Source organism: Cupressus sempervirens, chromosome 8 (genome assembly GCF_028749045.1).
Source record: "Cupressus sempervirens isolate cs-2001-9-10 chromosome 8, ASM2874904v1, whole genome shotgun sequence".
NCBI classification, from domain to species: Eukaryota; Viridiplantae; Streptophyta; class Pinopsida; order Cupressales; family Cupressaceae; genus Cupressus; species Cupressus sempervirens.
The window spans coordinates 399916639-399941023 of record NC_143125.1 but is presented as its reverse complement, the minus strand read 5'-3'; the positions used below and the strand labels follow the sequence as shown (position 1 = coordinate 399941023).

The 24385-nt window shown below is 35.9% G+C and overlaps 1 long non-coding RNA gene across 1 annotated transcript in view; it reads right to left on the bottom strand.

Annotated features, from left to right (window-relative positions):
- Window positions 1-1127: 1127 nt before the first annotated feature.
- Window positions 1128-24385, bottom strand: part of LOC149542973 (uncharacterized) — a 65150-nt gene continuing 41892 nt past the window's right edge. Inside the window, exon 4 of the long non-coding RNA XR_016355573.1 lies at window positions 1128-1493. This is a non-coding gene — a long non-coding RNA (uncharacterized LOC149542973). The remainder of the gene's footprint in view (window positions 1494-24385) is intronic.

The following is a 24385-nucleotide window of genomic DNA, read 5'->3' as shown; positions in this document are numbered from 1 at the left end:
GAGCTAGGATAAGCTTTTCTTTTTTTTTCTTTCACTTTATCATTCTCCTTTGAGTGAGTCAAGGATGTTTATTTTGACTAGAGAAGGGAGGACTGGGGGCATGATCTTTTCTTTGTTTTATGATTGATGATTTAGTTCCAACGATCCAAAGCATACAAATAAAAGGGGCATCCACTATAAGAGTGTCTATCTTGTATTGGATGGCCATGTATACCTCAACTCATTTTGTATGAACACTTTAGTAAGGTTGGTTCTTCTCCTTGACTGTTTGAGTGAATTCTCTATGCTATGGCATACTACTAATACATGTCTTGATAAGTGAACATATGGGATACTGTGAGTATACTTAGCACACTTGTGTCTTAGATTACAAATGCAAGGCTCATTGGACATAGAATACATACTGATTACTTAGCATGAGAAGGATCTCTCATGTGTATGGTGTGTTTTCATGCAAGTAACATTCTGGTCTCCCTAACATGTATGCTCTGATGCTTATGTTCACTTGCTACATTAAAAGGAATATATGTTCTGGTCATTCTAGTTGCTTGTGCCTTAATGCTTACATCTTATCCTGATAAAACTAAGACATGTGCCATATTCATATTCTCATGAAGGGTGTTTTTTAGTCGTGAATATTCATAATTTTGTGAATTTTAGAAAAATGTTGCTAGTAATTTAGCTAATAATTTAACATTTAATAAAAGAAAAATTACCACATTTTTATTAATCTTAGTTCTAAAATATTTAATATCACTCAATAATTTAATTTATAAAAAAAAAATTCAAAGATTTACCATAGTATTTGATACATGATTCGATTAGATTCACCTAAATATTATATATTATCAAAAAAACTAAAATTAATTCACCAATAATTATCATAATTATTAGTTACTTTAGGGATATATTACCAATATGTAGTTTTCACTATTGATTTAAAATACAATGTAGCTATCCTCATAATTTCCATGAGATAAAACATATTCAATTTTGATTTGTAATATTCCTTGATGATTAGCAAACTTCCCATTATTGTTAAGATTCCTCAATATTTTCTACTCAAAAATTATGATTCCAAAATATTCACCAATGTATATAATATTTAAAATAAAAAAATTGAGAGATTTGACGATAAAAATAATTTGGTTTTTCAAAATAATGAAAGATTCAACAATAATTTATATCTTTTTCTGGAGGGTGGTTCCTTAAGGTTTATGCTACTCACAATTGCAATGTCAGTGCAAATTGTATGACATTCATGGGTCAAACTAAAAAATTTGTGATGAAAACTATCTTATGAGTTCAGTAACAAGTCCTAGGGATTGTATCTAGCATAGGGTTGCATTTCATACTCAAATTTTATAACTTTGGTTACTTCTTTACTTGTATCTTTCCACTTGGGAGGTTGTTGATTTTTTCAAAGTATCACATTTTACCTTGACTGCAAGCATTCGGATCCTTGGTCAGTCTTTATCAATTTTACAGAGCACCTGTCATGACCAAAAAATATGAAACTTGCATTAGATATTAGTCCATATACATTTTGCATTCCATATCATCATGTCATGTTGTACTCATACATCATATCTCATCAATCACATTTTCATCATATATCCATTTGCATTAATCAAAATCATGTAGCTACACATCTCAGGTATAAACAATCATAAGTGAAAGAGTGTGACACATGCATTCATACTAAATAAGAGCATGCACGCACACATGCACACACACACACACACACACACACACACACAATGGAATCAAAGTATGCATCAATAAAAAAAAGAGTGCTACTTGAGCACTATCAATCTCAAAAATGATACAAAAATTATGTTGATACATTATACAATACATGATCAGAAGTAAGAAAGTAGAGAGTAAGCTAACTACATCCTTCTCTTTCATCCCCGAGTGTAGGAGGAGGAGGAGGTGCATTTGCTCTCGCTAAAGGGCATGCACCCTCTAATGCTCTAGCATACTCTAAAATTGAGGCAACACATATACTACCTCCAGGACTAATCCAACATAAATTGCATAATAATATGTCACTCTAGCTATGTATGCAAGCCTCATCCCATTGCTGCTCTAGTTGTTCTTGAAGCTCATAGATCTCTCAATCCCTCTCTACTAGGCATGTGTCTCTAACAACTAGCTAGATCTATAGCTCGCCCAGTTGTCACTATGCAATACTCACTTGATCCCTGGATCTCCTAATGGCATCTTAGGTCTATGCCAAGATATCACCACCCTATATCTCAGAAGCATGTTGATCTACCATCTCCTCATCGCCAACACCCTACTCTTCCTACTGTGGAGGCTAGCCCTCCACCTAGACCCACTCTCACCAGCAATTGGATCCACTTTCATCTTTCATGGAGGGATCAAAACCTATGTTGTCCATTGTCTTGGACCCTATTGTTGTGTCTATTTTCTTGCCTGAACTACCTGCACCAGTACTACCATCCCTACTAGATCTGTGAACCAAGGGAATCAATGACTTACATAATATTCTCTATATGCAGGATTCATCCCTCCATCTATGACCACTTCCATGTAATCCCAGTGAGTCAATGTGATACCTCACACATCAATCATAGTCCTCCTTGGGTCTAGTCTCACTAACCACCTAGTATAGAGCACCTCCATTTTTGGTTTTTTGTTGGTTTTAATTTTTTTAAGGTTTAGTTTAGAATCTTAGTGTGAGTTTAATAATATCAAATGGTCTTTGGATCAAAACTTGTCCCAACTTGTTTGTAAAGGACAAAAGTTGCTCATAAAGTCAAAAAGTTTTCAAATGTTTTCAAGTGAGTCAAACATTGCTAAGATTGAGAAACTAGGGTACTTGGTCCCTATAGGGTCCTAACTAAGGTCCTAGGATAGGTCTAGGAGCAACCACTTGCCTAAAACACTCAAAAAGTAGAATTGCTCAAAAGTTGCTCAAGCAACTTTTGCAATTTTTTCAAGTTACAAATGAAGGAATGGGTCATTACAACCACCCATTCTCATGTATTTTGGCATGGGGTTGATATTTTTGGAGGTTAGAATGAATTTCAATTGTAGACTACATGTGTGAACAACCTATACAGACATTTTTGAATTTTTCCTTGCATTTACAAGGTTTTTGCACTCTTGTACGGATTGGACTGCATGATCTAACTTCATGGAAATGTAGAATATTATTTTATCTTTATTTTTCAAAATTCAATTTTATTTCCAACTTGTGGGGTTGGAGATTTATACTGTGTTTTAGGTGACTAGACTGTAGTATCCATTTACAAAGTTTTAGGAACAAAAACAACACTAACCTAAACATCCACAGTTGAAAATGCATGAAACCTTGTGGAATGATAAGTATTGGCTTGTACATAGTTTTTTTTTTTTGAATTTTTTATTTGCAACTGATCTCCTAATTTTGGAGTGATTCCCTAGGCTAATTTCTTGAACTAGGTGAGCCAGGATAGCAAGAAGATGTGTTTGAAGAGCACACCCATGATCTAATATGACCAATTCAATGGTGTGGATAGAATCCCTAGAATGTCCCCTTGAGGAAACAAGTTATTATAGGGGTTTTTGTGAGGTTTGAAGACTTTTAGGAAGAATTTTTTTGAGATTAGTCCATAGGCCTAAAAAATAGCCTAAAAACTATGGGCTGGAAGCAAATGGGTTGTGGGTGACTTGGAGCTCTATAATTTGGGATTCTTGAAGTGCTAGGTGATATCTTTAAGAATCATATGGTCTTCCATAGGTTTTTGTGGAAGAATTTTGATTAATTGACCCAAATAGTGAAAATAGACCTAATACAATTAGGCCTATTTAGTCCTACTTGTGGGTGGTGATAGCTAAGTGATTTCTAACATGACTAGAAGTGTTTGAAGGGTCTAGAAAGGGTATAGAAGGTGATAAGTACACTACTAAGGATCTAAGAAATGTGTGGTAAATATCCTAAGAAAGGGTTTTGAGTTATAGGGGAAGGAACAAGGTAAACAAGGGCTAGTAAGACTAGTTCCTAAATAAGGAGGTTTTTTTCTTACATCAACCCAGCTATACCTAGGAAGGCAAGTTTAAGTGAGGGTCTTGGAGGCTAAGGTTGGTGTAGAGGACATAGAAGAAAGGAACCATTAGATGATTCAAAGCGTTAAACCATAGCTAGGAGAAGATAAGCTCTAGAGCTATAGACCCTTTGCATTAGAGTGGTATCAGAGCTTGAACTACCTTAAAATTTGGTGTATGCTTGAAGAGGAGAAGAGCCAAAAGTTTGACAGTATGCCACCCAAGGTAATGAGCAAGGGTTCCATAGTGGACTTGGTCCAACAATTATTGGCAAAGGCCAATCTAGTAGAATCAAAGAGAAAGAGGAGAGTCATTGAATGGGGAGATGAAAGTGAGGAAGAAGATGAAAGTTAGTTAGGAGAGACATCTGATAGAGGGAAAGGAGTGGAGTTGGAAAAGGGCCAAAAAGTGTTCTTGGATGCCTTCAAATCTATCAATAAAGATAGTATGGAACACATTCCTTACTATAGTGGCAATTTGAAAGGAGAAGAATTACTATATTGGCTAGAGGCCATAGATAATCAATTTGATTATAAAGAAGTATTAGAGGAGAAGAGAGTCACTTATGCCAAGGCTAGGCTTAAGGGGTCAGCATTGGTTTGGTGGAATATGATGCAAGATGATAAGGTAACAGTAGGGAAGAAGAAACTACTTTCTTGCGATAGGATGAAAATTAGGTTGAGGGCACAATTTTTTCCCACTAATTATGAGATACAAATATATCAGAAGCTACAAAGCCTAAGGTAGAGGGAGCTAACAATAAGTTCCTATCCTGGGGAATTCAACAATTTTAGTCTAAAGGAAAGGAGACAAGAGGAGGAAGTAGAAAGGGTAGCAAGGTATCTCAATGGTTTAAGGCAAGGAATCCAAGATGAGATCAATATTATGGCCCCTAATAGCATGCACAAATGATTTCAATTAACATTGAGAGTAGAGGAGAAGGATAGAAGGAGACATTATTCTCAACAAAGAGGAAGAGACAACAGGGGGTCTAGAGGAAGAGTTAACATTGGAAGAGGAAAAGCCCAAGTAGGCCAGAAGAAGCTTAGTCTACAGATAACAATGGAGGAAATTAGAGTAAAGGTACCTTTCAGAGGGGAGGATATAGAGGAAGAGGACCTCTTAGAATTAGGTTTCAATCACAAGGTAGGGGTAATTCAATCTTCACTAGTAGATGCAAAAATTGCAACCAAGTGGGCCATATCATGGGCAGATGTCCTAAAAAGTGTTTCACCTCCTCCATTGGAAAAAGAAAAACATAGTTAGTACAAGAAGAGGACACTCAAAGTGTCACCTCAACAATCTCCAAGGTAGGGCCACAATTGGATGGAGGAAATCTTATGTTGAGAAGGGCATTTTTGAATGTTCCTAGTCTTGCATAGTCACCCCAAAGGAAGAGCTTGTTTAAAACTACTTGTAGGTCAAATGGAAAGATTTTCAAGGTGATAGTAGATTTTGGTTCCACAAAGAACATAGTGTCAACAGATATGGTGGATAAATTGAAGCTTAGAAGGATACCTCACACCACACCCTACAAGGTATCATGGTTCAAAAAGGGCCAAAAAATAGTTGTGGATGAAAAAGCTTTGGAGGAGTTTGAAATAGGAGAGTACAAAGAGAAAGCTTTATGTGACATAATGCCTATGGATGCCTATCACCTCCTATTAGGGTGTCCATGGAAATATGATGTAAATGTCATTCATGATGAGGAAAATAATATTTATATAATCACTAAGAAAGGTAAGAATTTTTAGATGGATCCTTTGATAGAACCTAATGAAGAGAAATATGTGGGCTCTAGTGTGATGCTTTTGAGTGGAAAGGAGTTCCTTCAAGTCATGAAGAAAGAAAGGGGAGTTTTTTGTGTAGTGATAGTGAAGCCAAGAGAAGAGACTAAAAAGAAGGTCAATATGCCTTAAGAAGTGCAACAATTGTTGGAGAAGTATCATGAGATAGTAGATAATGGATTGCTTGGTGCTTATCCACCTATGATGGATGTGATTCATCAGATAGACCTAATACTAGGAGCTAATCTACCCAACAATGCAGCATATAAAATGACTTCAAGTCACAATGCAAATTTTGCTAAACATATGTAAGACTTGCAAGAGAAATAGATTATAAGGAAGGGCTTAAGTCCTTGTATTGTGCCCATTTTTCTTGCACCTAAGAAGGATGGAAAATGAATGATGTGTACTAACTCCAAGTCTATCAATAAGATAACAATCAAGTACATATTTCTCATGCCTTAAAATGAGGTTTTGTTGGACAATTTGGGTGGTTATTATTATTTCTCCAAGGTGGATTTGAAATCAAGGTACCATCAAATCAGAGTTAGACCTAGTGGTGAATGGAAGAAAGCCTTCAAGACAAATGAAGGGTTATATGAGTGGCTTGTAATGCCCTTTGTCTTGACAAATGCACCTAGCACATTCATGAGGCTCATGAATGAAGTACTAGTAGACTTCATAGGTAAATTTGCAATTGTTTATTTAGATGAGATTTTGATTTTTAGCAAGTCTAAGGAGGAGCACATGAGGAATTTGGAGATGGTCTTGAGAAGGCTACGCCAAGAAAAGTTGATGATCAGCAAGAGAAATGTGATTTTTTGAAAACTAACCTAGTACATCTTGGGTTTGTTGTTTCTAATGGATGCATAAAGATGGACCCTGATAAGGTCAAGACCATATTGGAATGGCCAACACCTAGGTCCATAGGGGATGTTAGAAGTTTTCATGGATTGACCTCTTCCTATAGGAAGTTTGCGAGGAATTTTAGTCATGTGTAAGCACCAATCCTAAACATGATTAAAGGGGGAATTAAATGCAAATGCAAGTGGATAGAAGTAGTAGGTAAAAGCTTTGAAATCTTGAGGAAAAATATAGAAGAACTACCTATTCTTAGGTATCATAACTTCAATCAATAATTTGTGGTGGATTGTGATGCTAATAAGCTAGCCATTGGGGTAGTGTTAAGTCAAGAGGGACACCCTATGGCATTTTTCTCAGAGAAGTTGAATGAAGCAAAAAAAAAAGTACTCCACCTATGATTTGGAGTTGATACAATGGTACAAGCACTCAAAAAGTGGAGACATTATCTCCTACCAAGTAAATTTGTAGTCTACATGGATAATAATGCCCTTAGCTTTTTGAATGGTGTTAGAGTTTTAGCTGACTCTACAACACCCCTGGGATCAAATGAAAGACTAAGATAACTTCAAAAAGAGATTGGCAAGACAATTGCATGAAGATGCAACAATGCTATTATTGATAATGGACTTGATTGACATCTAATGGATTGATTTAAAATGTACATAATAGGCATCCTTATATAGGAGAGGCAATAAGAAACAATGATAAGGAGAAGATAAGCTATCACCCACCCAAGGTGGAATCACATGTCCACAAAAGGTGGACAATCCTCCATTATGCAATGAAGTGTGTGCAATGATGAGGATGATAATGTGATAAGTGCACTAAAGGTGGAATGAGATAACAACTTTGACCACCAAGAGTGGAATTCTTCTACACCATGTGTTTAATTGAGGTACAAACTTCTAAGTGTATCAATCACAAACTACTATGCAATGCATTATCCTAAGTAAGCTTAAGTAAGTGTAATTAGTGAATATTTAATTACACCAACACCCCCCCTAAGTGCAACTTAGGAGAATGCACTTAAACTCACAATACAATATGGGTCCCAACTACAAGGCCATTTTAGGTACCCATGTACAATATGCAAAGCAATACATGAAATGTAATCTCTCATAAAGTGGAGAAAAAGAGAAAACCTCATGATAAAAACCCTCCTCCAAAAAGAGAGATGAAAACAAGATGCATGGATGGATGGAGTACTCAAGACCCCCCAAAAGTTGCATACATCATGTATATACAAAGAATGATTCCCCCCATAGGAATGAAATAAGGAGATGTGATATCCCCCCCATAATGAAGAAGCTTCGATGTAGATGAAGAGTACTTGCAAGAAAAATATAATCCAATGCCTACAAGAAACATGTCTCTCCTTAGGAAGAGATAAATACATCAAAAGATGAAAAAGCCACTCCATGTAAAAAGTGAGGAAGGAAGAAGAAGGTCTCCATGTATGCATCTCTAAAAATTGAATAGGTGTCTCCAAGCTCAAAGATTCTATCACACCATCAGGCTAACCTATGAGATGTGGAAAATCAAGAGAACACAAAGAGTTGGGAAATCCAATCTCCAAAGAAGGTGAAGAAGTATCTCGAAGAGAAACCTTATTAGATGTATTAAAAAAATATGTATTATGAGACTCATCTAAAAGAGCATCCAAGAATTCATCCCACATTGCATGATCTGAAGCATAACGATCATCCTATTGAATAGTAGAACTCATGTCTAAAGAAGTAGGAGGTGGAGGAGTAGGAATTTCAACACTTGTCTCAAGAACAAAATGATTCAAGTGTCCAATGTTCTACTCGCATGAATTATTCACCCTTGATAAAGGGTTAGGTACATCATGAATATCATCATCATTATCAACAAAAAAAGATTACAATCATGATGTATGATCAACAACTCCCATAGCTATGACATCTTTAGTCTCCATGTCCCTAATATAGAAATAATCAGGAGTGAACTCGAAAATTTTACCTTATGCCCCATGAATAATTTGGTAAATGGAAAGGAGGTTAGTGGTCAAGAATGGTACACAAAAAACATCATTAAATGTACCCTATCCCATAGGAATAGAAGATTTCCCACAAACCTTCATGTTTGTATTATTACCCATCAATATAGGTGGAGAAGTACAAGGCTCAATAGAAGAAAACATATCCATACAAGATGCCATATGATGTGATGCACCTGAATCAAGAAGCCATTTACCTTGTTCAAGATGTGTGGAAGCAATGAGTGCTTGTCCTTTGCCTGTAGATGATGATGTAGATGTAGTAGTTTCCTGATATTGAGAAGAAGGAGAAGACACTGATGAGGGCAAATGGATATTTTTCTTTTGAAGAATGTGAGTGAGCTCATCAATCTTCTTATGGAAACATTTATGCTCATCATGTCCTAACTTTTTGCAATAAGCACATTTATCTCTCTTTCTTCTAGATGATTCCTCTCTTGAAGAGGACTTGGATTCAATATTATGTTGTGAATGAGAGTCATCACCCTTGTCATGTTGCTTAGGAAGCTTGTGTTTTTTTTTTCCCTTTCCTTTGGGAGTCTTTAGAGAGGATTCATTTGCAACCAATGCTTGATGCTTTAAAGGCTTCAATTGACCCATGTGTGCTAACATTGCTTGTTCCCTTATGATCTGAGCTATAAATTCATCAAGAGAAGGCATTTTGTATCCATAGTAGCATAGAATGTGGAAATAAAGATTGAATATTCAAGACTTAGCTTGGAAAGAATAGATAATATCAATTGCTCATCATCTTTAGTAATACCACAATTAGAAAGCTCCAATCTAATAGAATTTAACTTAGAGAAAAAGTCTTGAATATTGTCAAAATCAGAGAAAAAGTCTTGAATATTGTCAAAATCACATGGACTTAGACCTATAAGCTCATTCTTCAATTTCAATTTTCTTATTCTATCAAGTCTACAAAAGATCCCTTCCAATGTTGTCTAAGCATCATGAGGATGTGTGCAAAATGCAATATGATATAGAAAATCATTGGAGATGGTAGATCTAAGAGAGCCAAGTGCTTTATCTCTTTGATCAAACCACTTCCTTCTTTCTACAACACCTTGAGTTGGTTCTAGATCATGTCCAAGAATCATTCTAACCAATCCAATACTCATCAACTGATTAGAAACTCATTGTTTTCATTCATGATAGTTATATGGAGTAAGCAATGGCACTTTAAAAAAATCCATAATGAGATCAAATGATGACTAAAATCAATTGATAACTCCTTCAAATTACTAGTTCAATTAAGAAAACTACAATCCAAGTATTCAACAAGTGCAAATATAGCCAAAAAAGACCTATTTCTAAAAGTGATGTGTCCATTTCAAATCCCTAAAATCTTATTAAAAATCTAGAAAGTAGAGTAAAATCATGCACTTTCAAAAAAAAATTACACCTAAAAATATTACTGAATGTGCCCAAATAGAGCCTTGAAAGTTACATAAAATGGGATTTGCAATTTAAAAAAAAAATCAAAGACAAAGATCCAAAATCACCTACAGCACTGTGTAGATTCTGAGATTTTTCCCAAAACAAAAAAAAAAATTGCTTGGAAAAAGGAGTCCGTACAAGGGAGATATCGATGTTTGAAAATCACCTTTGAAATTATTTTTTCTGAATCACCACCACCGCACCTCCAAAACTCAAGAGGCTCTAGATTTTGCCTTAGATGTCTAATTTAGATCAAACAAAATTTCATTTAGGAGTTTTTGGACCTCCTCTATATGATGCCAACCTTTGATTTGCACTAGCAAGCTCTAACTTTCACCTACAATAGAAGGTCACAAAATATGACTCCTGAAATCTCCTCCAAATTGTGATGTCCAAATTACCAAATGCTACACCAACAATGATTCAAGCCAAGATTGCACTACTTAAGAAGAGGTCTTCACACAACGAGAGCTTTGATACCATGTTATAGTTTTAGGTGACTCTACAACACCCCCAGGATCAAATGAAAGACCAAGTTAACTTCCAAAAAAGATTGGCAAGACAAATGCATGAAGATGCAAGAATGCTATTATTGATGATGGACTTGATTGACATCCAATGGATTGATTTAAAATATACATAACAGGCCTTATTATATAGGAGAGGCAATAAGAGACAATAATAAGGAGAAGATAATCTATCACCCACACAAGGTGGAAGCACATATCCATAAAAGGTGAACCATCCTCCATTATGCAATGAAGTATGTGCAATGATGAGGACTATAATGTGATAAGTGCACTAAAGGTGGAATGAGATAACAACTATGACCACCTAGAGTGGAATTCTCCTACACCATGTGTTTAACTAACGTGCAAACTCCTAAGTGTCTCAACCACAAACTATTATGCAATGCATTATCCTAAGCTTAAGTAAGCGTAATTAGTGAATATTTAATTACACCAACAAATGGAAAAAAAAAATTTGAACCAAAGACACTTAAAATGAGTAGAGTAATTACAAGCATATACCTTTGTCACAAAACACAAGAAAGGTGTTAGCAAAAAAGTTGTAGATTCTCTAAGAAGGAGAGTGCTAGAAATTCAAGAAATTCAGTTACAAAGTGTGGGAATGAATGAACTTGAATACCTCTACAAGGAAGATAAAGATTTCAAAGATATCTATGAAGCATGTGAGAATTTCAAACAGGGTTTTAGAGTCGATTTTACTAATTATATATTGCAAGAAGGACTATTGTTCAAGGGACACTTGTTGTGTGTAACCTAAAGCTCTATGAGGGAGAACATAGTCAAGGAGAAACACCAATATAGTTTGGGAGGCCACTTTGGAGTGGAGAAGACACTTGAGCAAGTGAATAGGAATTATTATTGGCCTAAATTATAGTCAGATGTATTGAAATTTTTTGAGCACTATTAGATATGCCAAAGCTCCAAGGGACATAGTAGCATTATTGGACTATACCAACCCCTATCCATACCACAATGACCTTGGGAGTGCTTAAGTATGGATTATTTTTTGAGACTACCTAAGACACCAAGAGGACATGACACTATCTTTTTAGTGGTTTATAGGTTTAGCAAGATGGCACACTCATTCCCTACAAACAAACCAATGATGCATCATACATTGCAATACTTATCTTTAGAGACATAGTAAGAATCCATAGATTGCCACTTAACATAGTGAGTGATAGGGATAGTAAGTTTGTGGATCACATCTAGAGAACCCTTTGGAAAATGTTAGGAACAAACTTGTCTTCTTCTTCAACCTATCATCCTTAGTCAGATGGACAAACTAAGGTAGTAAATAGGTCTCTAGGTAACCTATTAAGGTGCTTAACTAAGCAGCATGGGCAATCATGGGATCACATTATAGGATAGACTAAATATTCCTACAATGACTCAATCAATAGGAGCACTGGCAAGAGCCCATTTGAAATAGTTTATGGGGTTACTCCAAGAGGTATAATGGAGTTGAGAGACCTCATCTTGCAAGATAAAAGGAGTGCTCAACGAGAATTCTTTGTAGAGCAGATGAAGGAACTTCATGACTAGGTTAGGAAGACTTTACAACACCAAGTGGAGAAATACAAAACTAGAGTAGATAAGGCAAGGAGGGATTTACAATTCAAGGTGGGAGATTTGGAACTCTCCTACCTAAGGAAGGAGAGATTTCCAAAAGTGAATTCAACCAAGCTACTAATGAAGAAGATAGGACCATTAAAGATCTTGCATATTTTTAGAAATAATGTATATGAAGTGGAGCTACCTCCCAATTTTGGTATCTCCCTCATTTTCAATGTGTGTGATTTGTTTCCTTAAAGGCCTTCCTTCTTATACTAGTAAGTACACTCTTTTATACTTGGTAGAAGATGGTTGCATCAAAGATTTTCCTACTCCTCAACATCAGAAATTGAATAGTATAGTGGACTCCAGTGTGATTAAGAAGACTAGTAATTGTACCTATAAAACATTTTTGGTAAAATATAAAGGATTTCCATATGCTGAGGCTACCTAGATGACTAAAGAAAAAATACTAAAACATGGAGTCACCATTAAATACCTTCTAACTCAAGGGACTTGAGTTCTTTATCCCAGGGGAGTATGGTGTAGAGCACATCCCTTTTTGGTTTTTGATTGGCTTAGATATTGTTGAGGGTTAGTTAAGAGTCTTTGTGTAAGTTTGATAAGATCAAAAGTGTTGACAATTGAAATAAAGATACTTAGCTTTTGGTACTTAGAAAATTGTCTAAGTATGAATTTGGTACATAGTAGTGTATTATTTTGTTTGTAACTTGTTGCTGATGTCATTTAATGAGTAGCAAAGTTAGGTGGAGATAATATACATGTCGATGATGACATGTATAACCTTAGAAGTCAGTACAAAGTGTATGGAAAAAATATATTTGTGTTTTATCAATGTAATAGGATAGCGGAATTAAAGGAAAGAAATTTTTTTTTTACAAAATAATTACTTGTCCAATTAGGGCCAACATCCTAGATGTTTACTCTAAGTTAAAAATTATTATTATGATCTTAGCCAACCTAACAGCAATTTGTGTAAAGGCATGTTATTTATGCAAAGGACATCTTGCGAATTCAAGTGTGTTATCTTGGAGAAGTTGTGTTGAGCAATTGTATGTGAACTTTTGTGAAAGTGATATATGCAAAGTTTGTGAAGCTATTTTGTGATCCAAGATCGAACCAAGAAAGAATCTATATTCTAGAAGTCTAATTACTTTTTTGGGAAGTAAGCTCTTCTTGTAGTTAGAAGTGCATGTTTAGGCAGTGGGCTCATCTTGCATCTATTGTACTACAACTCTTAACAAGGATTCAAAGTCTCCTAACAGGGATTGTCTATACTAAATTTTCTCATTAACTCCTAACAGGGTCCATCCTCTAACAAGGAACTTATATATTAGTATATTATCTAGTGGGTATCATCCCCATTGGGGTTTTCCATTAGCTAGGGTTTCCCTAGTTAACAAAATATAGTGTTATGAGTTATCTTTGTGCATGGTTACTATTATTTTTTAGCATTACTTTATTACTTTTTTATGTATATTTTAAAGTAACAAACAATATCCAATTGGTGACTAAATTTTGTAAATTATTGATTCACCCCCCCAGTAATTCCTATTTATAATAGAATGGTCTTTGGGTCCAAACTTGTCCCAACTTGTTTGTAAGGGTCAAAAATTGCTAAGATTGAGAAACTAGGGTACTTGGACTCCTATAAGGTCCTAACTAAGGTCCTAGGATAGGTTTAGCAACACCCACTTGCCTAAAACACTCAAAAAAACAAAAATGCTCAAAAGTTGCAAAATTGCTCAAAAGTTGCTTAAGCAATTTTTGCAATAAAGTTGCAAATGAAGAAATGGGTGGTTGTAATCACTCATACTTTGGTATTTGAGTATGGGATGGAGATTTTTGGAGGTTAGAATAAATTTTAATTGCAAACCACATGTGTGAACAACCTGTATAGGCATTTTCAAGTTTGTTTCCAAGTTGTGGAGTTGGAGAGTTATACTGTGTTTTAGGTGACTTGAATCTAATTTCCATTTACAAAGTTGTAGGAGAAAAAATGACCCTAACTTGAACACACATGATTGAAAATGCATGAAAACTTGTGGAATGATAGACTAGGACTTTTATATAGTGTTTATGTTTTTATTTTTCTCTTTGCAATTGATCTCCTAATTTTTTAGTGATGCCCTAAGCTAACTTCTCAAAGTAGGTGAGTTAGGATAGTGAGAAGATGTGTTTAAAGAGCACACCCATGATCTGATATAACCAATTCTATGGAATGGATGGAAGTCCTAGAATTTCCCCTTGAAGAAACAAGTGATTTTAGGGGTTGGTATGAGGTTTGAAGACTTTTAGGAAGCATTTTGTTGAGACTACACTAGAGGCCTAAAAGATAACCTAAAAACTAGGGCATGAAATAAAATAGGGTTGTGGGTGACTTGGACCTCTGTAATTTGGCATTCTTAAAGTTCTAGGTGATAGCCTTCAAAATCATATGGTCTTCCATAGGGTTGTGTGGAAAAATTTGGATTAATTGACCCAAATAGTGAAAATAGACCTAATACAATTAGGCCTAATTAGTCTCACTTCTGGGTGATGATAGCTAAGTGATTGTTAACATGACTACAAGTGTTTGAAGGGCTTGGAAAGGGTATGGAAGGTAAGAAATACACTAGTAAGGACCTAATAAGTGTATGGAAAAGATCTTAAGAAAGGGTTTGGAGTTCTAGGGGAAGGGACAAGGTAAACAAGGGCTAGTAAGACTAGTTCCTAAATAAGGAGGTTTTGTTCTTGCATCAACCCAGTCATACCTAGGAGGCAAGTTGAAGTGAGGGTCTTGGAGGAAAAGGTTGGTGGAGAGGATATAGAAGGAAGGAACCATTGAAAGGTTCAAAGGGTTAAATCCTAACTAGGAGAAGATAAGCTCTAGAAATCTAGACCCTCTCCATCACCACCCCTTCTTCACCTCCTCAGGGAAGCGGGATTATGCTCAATACTCCTATGAAATTTCCTATGACTAGTTATACTACCTACAAATGTGTGTCAATGGAAACCACTTGATAACATGTATAGAATGACTTTTAAGTGGCTGAGAAGAGAACATATAACCAAGTTATCCTTAGGCATCATCCCACACTCTGTCTCTCGCTAAGGCCCCCATATTACAACAACCAAATTATCTAACTATGTCTGCCACTGCTTAGTGTTACCCATAGTAGTATGAGTCATCTAATATAGATATATACAAATGTAGGGCTCATGAGGTTTCTACTCACCCTTACATGTAGGTTTGGTAATGGATAGGTGCTTCCATGCCCATACCTACAAACTATACACTCCTACGGCCATAATCTTTGTCTCTCTAGAGATGATCTCATGCATCTCATGAGACATCTAAGCCAATATGCATTGACCCCACCCAAAATGTGTTGGTTGCTCCAACATCCTTTGTAACATCCATACCCATTCGCACTCTAGCCCACACTATCCTCTTTCTGACATCAAATAACATCCAGGAAAAGCTCCTAGTACCACTGCCAATCTTTCGATTAGACCATATATCTACACTAGCTCCTCCCACAAGATAGCTCTACCCATGATGATATCATCCTAAAATATGGCCCTTAGTGCCAATGTCCCTAGTTGTGGTTGTGCATCATAGTATATCCACAACCCGTGGAATGATATCTAAAGTATTTTGTATGTCCTTGAATGTGATGGTAATCTCTCCCAAAGGCAAATGGAAAATGTTCGTCTCCAAAAGGAAATGCTCCACCAAAGTTGTCAATAAACCATGATTCACCCGTAGATCAAAGATATCACAAAAATGTGAGAGACTCAATGTATCAATGTGCGTCATCTCTTATGCATCTAACTACCTAATCAATGCTTTGATCATGGGATAATGGGATCAAAATCCTACATTTGGGAAGTTGACCTGTAAACATGAAAATAACATAACCATGATCAGTATCCAACCTCAGTATAAATATGCTAATACTACTGAACTTAAAACATCCTACAAATATGCTACATGTACACTAAGAAAGTGTCACACTCTAAACCATTCTAACCAAGTGATTTCATGAGTTCGGAATGCTTGGATCCAAGCTTAGAGCTCCCTATCCATAGAGTGTAAGAGAGTATGATTCATATACAAGGGCTCTCAGTTGATCCTTAGGGATGCTCTTCTTCCTATTAAACCATACAATGGGAGGTTCTATTAGAGACAAGATGCAAGAGTGCAAATGTCTACAAAAGATGCCTCAATAATGCAATGCAAATGTGAAGTAACCTAGATGAAATGCAAAATGCAGCTATGTTAACAAGATGAGAGTGTTAAAATATCCAAACTAATTATGCTATGCAAGCTAGACTATTGCAAAAAAGGAACTAAGCTACCATGCTAGATGCTTCTAAACTAGTATGCAATGGTGATGATAGAATGAGACAAGGAATGAGAAGTTCTCCACAAAGATTCAAAGAAACCTATTAGAAAACCTAGAGCATAACAATGTTAAAAATGTGGATGGATCCCTTGAGGGGGAACTCTCTATATTTTAAAGTCATACAAATGGTAGAGATCAAGGTCAAGATGATGGAAGATCAACGATGAAATTAGAAAATCAAAGTGATCCATATACACACATAAGTCAACCAATAAAATAGAAGTTGATTTCCCATATAAGACAAAAGTCACAAAGCCTTTTCTTTTAATTTGTAAAATAGAAAAAGCACTTGATATGTGCACTTTAAGTGGGTTATAAGAACGGTCTTTTATTTAATTAAAAGGGGACATGTTCTTTTAATCAAATAATGAATGTAGGATAGCATAGTCAAACTATTAGTTATAATCAAATTAATTAATAATTAGCAATTTGGTCTAGGTAAATGATTAATTAAATTATCCAAAATGTTTAGAAGGGGGCTAATAGTCTAGATGACTATTTTTAGGTGATTACATTTTCCCCTCTTTGACTAATGTGTGATTGATCTGGGAATACATTATGTCAAAGAAAATAGAAGCCAAGTAGACAACAATAGATATAGATATCTAATTCTGAACAACAAAATGCGGAAAGAGATAAGAAATCATCAATGCATATTCTGATAATGATAATACTGAACACTAGGAAAAAGATGATGTCAAAGTTCAAGAAGAATCACAACACCTAGCAAAGCAAATAGATCAAGAGAAAATGCAAAAATCAGACATGCTCCTAAGAAATAGATAGCTATAGCAAGTGATGATAAAGTATTTCTACCCCCTCAAGATCGAAATCAAAATGAGGTAAGGGAAATCCAAAAACTAGCAAGATATGAGAAAATTGAGATATAGTAGTGTCCAAGATGACAAATAGATGATTAGAGCCAAAGAGTAATTATTAAGGAATGACAGAATGCCCTAGTTTGACCAGAGTTGACCACAAAGGATAAAGCATGAAAATTAGGTCAAATCGAGTAGAAAAGTGAGTTTAGACTTGAAAAGGTGAAGAGAAGAAGATGAAGTGTATAAATGATGAAGACATGAAGAAATGAAGATGCCCCAACGATGATTCGAAGATTAGACCTCAAAAGGTCAGCTAACTACATCGAAGAAGGTAGAAATTTAAAATGTGATTTTGACTATCAAGATGAACTTAGATTTCAATTTTGATCCCAAGAATGGATCCAAGACATCAAAATTAGCTAGGGGTGCAATTTTCATGGAATTTTGAGGAGTTCAAAAATTAGGTCAAAATTAGGTTGGAAGGCTATAAAGGGGGTCCAAGTGTCATTTTCAAATTCATTTTTTCTTTTGTGAATTTAGAGAGCTTAGAGTGATTTGGAGAGAGAAAATAGCATTAGTAGGCATTCCAACCCACTGACACTATTTCAAGCACAACTAGTTTCACAACTAGCCAGCCCACTACAAGGCGCCGATATGGTTTTGCTTTTTTACCACTTTTTGAGCTTTTTTCACCTTTTTTTGCACATTTTAGATGTAAAATATAGAATATCATGTGATATTTAAAAATTATCACATGAGTACTTTAGAAAATATCACATGATATTTCGCATCAAAAAAAAGTATCGCTTGGGTAGCAAAAGATATGTCGTATGGAGCATACTCATTTGTTGCATAGACTAGTGCACAATGTCATACAACAAAAATGTATCACACGGCTATATCAAAAACTATTGCATGATATCTAATGAGCATTTTGTATCACCTATATATAGAAGGAAATGTCACACAACTTGTTTTGAAGCATTTTTGTGTGTTGATCATGCTTTTGATTTGTTACTAATGTTTGCATGTCTTTTGTTGTAGATAGTGTTTCATCTGCACTTCTTATTAGAGCACCCAAAGTGGTGGGGTTGCAGGTTGTGAAGTATTTGATAGATGATGAGAGTATTTCTATAGCTAGCATAGGCTTGAGATGGGTTACATTGATATCCCATATATGGGTGAATCACATATTGCTAACTGCACTCACTGAGTGGTGGCACAGTGAGCATAACACATTTAACTTATCGACTAGAGAGGCCTCGATCACTTTAGAGGATGTGTATCACATCTTTCAAGTACCTTTCCATGGTGATCTACTAAGTTGTATGTTTGATTACTCTATTATGCTTTCAAGTTCTGATGTTGATGCAAGATATACTAATGCCATAGGTATACTATGATCAAACCCCAACAGAGGGGTGGGCAGTGATGTAGATGTTTTGTGATGTCACCATATTAACCACCATCTAAGTTGGGAGTGACTCATTGATGAGTATGGGAGTGATTATCGTGTTTATTATGTTCTCTAATTTCTCAAGCATTGGTGATGGATAGGGGCCATAAGGGCTTCCCACTGGGATTGGGTCAACTAATAGCAGACTTGATTGTGTGACCTCGTAGGATGGATGGGGGGCAGTTATTCTCGCAAACATGTATCATAAGCTTTATGAGATAGTGTATCATGAGGGTCACTCCTAGGCATGTAGAGTGGTGCTAGTACAAATCTAGGCATGGGAGCACATTGTTGTGATCTGACCATGGGTGCAGCCATAGGAGCAGAGCCAGCCCTATATTTTTTGATACACCCATAGACCCATAGTGGGGATGTTACATATTACTGGTGCATATTTTATGAGTTGATAGTGTTTACATGGCAATCCTATCGAGAGTTCCATAAATGGTCTGATACCTAGGAGCTAGAGTATATGCAATATAGTAGACCATTAGTAGGCAAGCACTCAGAAATTATGGAGAGATTTGTGATCAGATGGGTATGGTATCAATTTGTAGAGTGATAGGTGGTCTCAGTGGAGACTACTACCTATGCTCGTTTCCCCTCAAATGAAGCATGAGGATGGTTTCCTATGCTAGACTATCAGATAGTGATCTGAGAGACAACAGCCTTGGTATGAACTCCTTGGGATTATTACCCAAATGTAGCTGATGCAGGAGTGGATCTAGCCTATTTGTATGAGATGCAAAGACATATATTTCCATTATTTACAGAGCTCGATGCTCTACCTATAGCAGGGGGTATGGAGGAGTCAGAGGTGGAGGTGGAGGTGGAGGCAGAAGATGGATGGAGGTTGGGGATAGTTCCCAAGCTGGAAGGAGATAGACCAAGCATAGGCCACTAGAGAGGTGGAGAAGGAGGAGGAGGCAAAGTTTTCATTGAGGTGGTAGAGAACAGTGTGAGTGGAGGTGCAGGTGAAGCAGCCGACTAGTGGGGATGATTTTGATGCTAGGATCTAGGCTCTAGAGGCTAAGTTATAGGTACTAAGAGTCACTATTATAGTACAAGATCATTAGCTCATGAATGAGTGAGCACAAGGAGAGGAGCTCCATAGGGAGTGAGATGCTACTAGGCAAGAGGCATCACATCATGGCACATGTATCACATACTATTATGCTACCTATAGGGGTGTGGTGCCACCAGGACAAGGACTTCCCACTCTAAACACTAGCTATAGAGGGTGAGTTAGTCTTAGGTCTAGGCTAGTAGTTTTGATAGTTTTGAATGTACTTCCATGTATTTTGAGACAAATATCTAGATTTTGGATCACATTTGTATATGTATTCTGACACATTTGATATATATGAGATGCTATATTTGATCAATTGAGTTGTGTATTTGTCTCATTTTGATGAATTTTTTAGCATTTTAAGTTTCCATGCGATGTTTCAATTTTTGTTTCTTGCTCATGTATGCATTGCTTTTATACTTATGTGTATATGATCATGTATCTCTCTCACGTATGATGTTTAACTCTCATATGTATGATATAGACTTATGTTTTTAAAACATGTAACACTTGGATAACATTGAATGTGATTTTTAGATTAACCCCTTATGGTGATAGGATAGCAAAAAGGGGAAGTGAAAGATTAAGAAGATGAAAAAGACATGACCCAAAAGGAAGCAAAGAAAGATATGAAAGCAGTTAGCCGATATGTTCGAGAAAATATGAAGAGAGAGTTCTCCCCATATGCAAGAATTCAAAACTATGCTAGAGAATGAACCTATAATGTAAGCTAATATGCAAAGTGGTTCACCAGCAAGAAGTGCATAATATTTAGACTCCAATTTTATCATTGAGTGTTTATTAAGGACATCATGAGATCATATAATCATCACTAGTATAACTATGAGGATATGAATATGATCAATATCAAATAGGTATGTGGAAATCCAATCTAAGCATCAAAGACATGTAAGTCAAGATGACTACATGATTAGGTTCCCTAAGTTTAGTATAGCAACATTACACCTATATCAAGGCATAAGCACTACGATAACCCCCTAGTGTGGTCTTGCAAAAATAGTCAAGAATAATATGTTGTAAGTTAAAGTGTCAAGTAGGACAAGCATGAATGTTTGAAACACTGTAGATGAACAAAGTATACCCACAAGAAAAAATCAAGAAAACATGCTCTATGACCCTAGTCCTCTAGTTCATGACATCCTCAAAAGACTATTAGGGAGGAAACATATAGCAAAAAAATCATCATAGACAGCACAAAGAAAATAAAGATTAGCATAGGTCAATCATTTAAGTGTTTAAGTGTGTGTGTGTAAGTCACTTGGCTATTTCTTCATAACTTAATTATGATAGTGAGAAATATCATGACATCAGAGACTGTAGGTAAACTAGCTAAAAAGTGTTGAGAAACACTTCATGTCAAGTTGGGGGATAGTGTTGAAAAACACTATTTTGTGAGTTGCCAAAGAAACCCTAATGCACAAGGACACCTTAATAGGCTAAGTAGTTGTCCCCTCAAGATGAGGACAAGAAATAATCCCAAGCTAGGAAATGTGTTGCGAAGTGGGTGATTGAGACTAATAGACATAGGTGCATATTCTCAAGTAGCACTAGTTTCTAGGTTTTCACAAGTTGGAAAAAAAATCAAGACATTTTTCAAATTTTTTGTATTTTTAAAATTTTTTGATTTTTTTGGTGATACATCAAAGTGCCTATTGCTAGATTTTCACTAAGATGATCATTTTTTCATGACATTTTATGCTTTTAAAGATTTTTTTAGGATCATAAATATGTATAAGATAGCTGAGTTGAAAGCCTCTAAGCATAGAACTTCTCCAAATGTAGGACATTGATGGGCTCTACAAGTTCTTCCCCTTTAGGAGTAGACATTTGATAAGCAGCAAACCCAAATACTATTGTGATGATATATGAGCCTAACTAATTAGGTTCAAACTTTCCCTTATGTTCTCTATGTTGTTGATTTTTTGGATCCTCTCTAAGCACAAGTTCACCAACCTAAAACTCACATGGGTGAACTTTCTTGCTATACTGAGTAGACATGTGCTTTTGATAAGCCCTCATGTGATGAAAAGCATCATTGCAACATTCATCAAGAGTTTCTCATTCCTATATTCACATAGCTCTATGGTCTTAATCAGTTATTAACCCATGTAAGGAGACTCACAAGGAGGAAAAATCAACTTCTAGTGGGAGAACGACCTCAAAGCCATAGACTAGAGAAAAGGGCATGGCCCATGTAGGAGTATGAATGGTAGTTTTGTAGGCCCAAAGTGCTAGATTTATCTATAGGTGCCAATCTCTCCTAGACTTGTGAACTGTTTGGTGTAATATTTTCAGCAATTTTTTGTTGGACGCCTCAGATCGGTTGTTCCCTTGAGGGTAGTAGATAGAGGACCAATGTTGCTTGATTCAAAATTTCTTGCACAGTTGTTTGAGGTCCTTGTTCTTGAATTGTCCTACATTGTCAATAGCAGTGGAGGAAAGAATACCATAATGAAAAATGATGTGGTTTAGTATAAATAGGGTGACATGTTTGCATGTACCACTAGATAGTGGTACAACTTCAACCCATTTGGTGAAATACTCAATTGTTGTAATGATTAATTTGTAACCACTAGATGAACTTGGATGAATTTTTCCTACCAAGTCAAAGGCACATTGTTGAAATGGCCAATATGTCATAGAGGGAATCAGCTCATGTGTAGGAGCATGAATTAAGTTGCCATGAAGTTGACATTTCTTATAGGAGTTGGCATAACAAACAGCATCAGCTTGCATGGTTGGCCAATAATAACCCACCCTAAGTAGTTTCCAAGCAAGTGCAAAGCCATTAGAATATGCCCCACATATATCATCACGGACTTCAACAAGTGCCTTTTTAGATTCTTCTAGCTCTAAACACCTAAGAAACATTCCATCTAGACTCTTCATATACAACTCACCAAAGACTAAAGTATAATGTGAAGCATAGTGGAGGAGTTGGCGTTTTTGGTTGCATGTGAGGGTTTTATGAATAACTTGATCACACATGTAAGAGAAGATAGTCATGTAGCAGGAGGAATTGTGACCTATAATAGTGTAGATCACCTAGTTATCTAAGGAAGCATAGGCAGGATGACATAGTTCTTCCACCACAAACTCAGATCATGATTGATTTTCTTGTAGTTAGAGGATAGATGTTAGAGTGGTCATAGTGTAAGTAACCTTTTTTTCTGCTCTAGGAATTTGCTGGAATGTCACAAAAGTGAAATAGTTCCTAAGAGCATCTATCAACATCTTCTAAGGTATCAACTTGTCATCCTTTGTTTGATATTTATTATTTGTTTGATTTATAACAAGTTGAGAACCTCCATAGATGTGCAATTTAGTGATTCTCCATTCAAGAGCCATTTTGATCCCTTTTTTTAGTCCTCATATTCTAAAATGTTGTTTGTGCAAGGGCATAAGAGTTTGTAGGATTTTGGGATTGTGTAACCATGAAGGGAAATTAAAAAAACACCTACTCCAACCCCATTCTGTGTATGAGAACCATTAAAGAAAATTTTCTAAGTTCTCTTAGTGATGTACATAATTGAGGCATCTAGAAACCCAATTTGCATGGGTGTTGTATCCTCTAGTGGAAAATCAGGCAATTGGTCAACTATGGCATGCCCCTTGATGGCTTTACATTCAACATACTAAATGTCAAATTTTATAAGAATCATCATCCATTTAGCTAGATGATCGATAAGCGTAGCTTTTCTCATCAAATATTTCAAAGGATCAATTTTAGAAATCAGGTGAATTGTATGTGCCAACATGTAATGTCAAAGTTTTTGAGAAGCAAAGATCACTGCAAGGTAGACTTTCTCAATACTAGTGTAGTTCATTTCATAAGCTACAAAAGTTTGATTGATGTAATATATAGCCTATTCTTTACTAGTCTCATCACTTTGTGCTAATAATGCTCCTAGAAAAGAAGCTATAGCTAAGATATACAAGATCAAAGGTTTTTCCAAAATAGGTGGCATCAAAATTGGAGGTTTAGCCAAGTATCCTTTGATTTGGTCTAGACTATGTTGACATTCATCATTCCAAATATGAGTAGAGCCTTTATGCAAATTATTTCTAAAAGGTTGAGCTTTATCAACCAATTGAGAAATGAATCTTCTTATGGATTGTAGATTTCCTTGCAGACTTCTAAGTTGATTGATATTACTTGGAGGAAGCATTTCCATGATAGCTTGGACTTTTTCAAGATCAACCTCAATGTCTTTTGTTGAAATAATATATCATAGCAATCTTCCATATGTAATACCAAAGGCACAATTTTTTGGGTTCATCCTAAGTTAAAATTGTTCCATATGGTCCAATATCAGAATAAGGTCTTCAAGATGTGGGTCTCATTTTCTAGATTT